At 41.5% G+C, this 1,583-nt stretch overlaps 1 pseudogene; it reads left to right on the forward strand.

Moving 5' to 3' along the window:
* The first annotated feature begins 79 nt into the window (after window positions 1–79).
* The window catches only part of LOC104999648, a 13,317-nt pseudogene continuing 11,813 nt past the window's right edge, over window positions 80–1,583 (forward strand).

Genomic DNA, 1,583 nt, shown 5'->3' on the forward strand with positions numbered 1-1,583 from the left:
CAAAACTTTACTGTCTTATAGCAAAAAGTGTTCAGTTCTATATGTACATATGTTCACCAAAAGATCTGATCCTCACAATATGGATGAACCTTACAAACACAATGTTGAGTGGAAGAAGCTGGACATCAAAGAGGACATCGTGCACATGGTGGGCAGAATCTCCTCTAAGATACCTGGAGCCTAGTGGGCACAAATATATCCCTGGTTATTCAAACACTAATCTAGGTACTACTGTAAAGAAATTTTGCAGATTTACAGTCCCAAAGCAGTGACCCTTAAGATAGGGAGATTATCCAGGTGAGGCCTAACCTGGTCAAATGGGTTCTTCCAAAGCAGAGAATGTTCTTTGCTGGCAGAAGAGGAAGTCAGAGTTAAAGCACAAGGGGGACTGACATGAAAAAAGTTCTCTGTTGCTGGCTTAAAGGTGGAAGAAGCCTTGTGACAAGGAACGTGAGTGGCTTCTAGTTGCTGAGAATGACCCCCAATCGAGAGCCATCAGGAAAATGAGGACCTCAGTCCTACAACCACAAGGAAATCAATTCTACCAACTATTGGTAAACTGGGAAGACGAACTCAGCACCAGAGACCCAAGTCCTGGTGGACACTTTGATTTTATCCCTGGGAGGCCCTGAGCAGAGAATCCAGCCACACTGTGCCTGGATGTTTGACCCAGAGAAGCTGTGAGATGATAGTTTTGTGTTGTTTTAAGCTGTGGAATTTGTGGTCATTTGTGACAGCAGCCACACAAAACTAATGCACTGTATGTTTCAATTTATATAAAGTACAAAAGCAGGCAAAACTCATATACACTGATATAAGTCACAACAGTTGCCATTTGGGGGAGTTTATTGACTAGAAAAGGGCACAAAAGAGGGTTCTGGGGCAATAATAATGGTTTTCAATATGAATGTCGATTATATGTGTGTTCAGTTTGTGAAAATTCAAGCTATGCACTTAACCTATGTTCCCTTTTCTTTATGCATATCATACTTCAATATTGAAACATGCATACAAAACACACATTTTGTTTTTTTTTCCAAAAATCCACATAAAACAACACTATGTATTTTTTATATGTCTTTTCTTATATCACTTGCATACCAAAAAGTCCCTTAACCTACAAAACAAACTGAAACCAGCGATTTCCCTGAGGGAAGGCAGTGGGATTGTATGTGAGTCAAGAGAATTTTTGTTTTTTCTACGATATTTGAACTTTCATGAAGTTTGTAGTCATGAATGACTTGGATCATTAAAAACACAAAGGTGAAAGAAAGAGTATGGGCTTCCAAGGTGGTAAAGAATCTGCCTGCCAAGGCAGGAAATGAGAGTTTGATCCCTGGGTTGGGAAGGTCCCCTGGAGCAGGGAATGGCAACCCACTCCAGTATTTTTACCTGGGAAATCCCGTGGACAGAGGAGCCTAGTAGGTTACAGTCTATAGGGTTGCAAAGAGTCAGACATGACCTAGTTGGGCTTCCCTGATAGCTCAGTTGGTAAAGAATGCGCCTGCAATGCAGGAGATCCTGGTTCGATTCCTGAGTTGGGAATATCCACTGAAGGGATAGGCTATGCACTCCAGTACTCT

The sequence above is a fragment of the Bison bison genome, unplaced genomic scaffold (genome assembly GCF_000754665.1).
Source record: "Bison bison bison isolate TAMUID 2011002044 unplaced genomic scaffold, Bison_UMD1.0 scf7180017864359, whole genome shotgun sequence".
Taxonomy (NCBI): domain Eukaryota; kingdom Metazoa; phylum Chordata; class Mammalia; order Artiodactyla; family Bovidae; genus Bison; species Bison bison.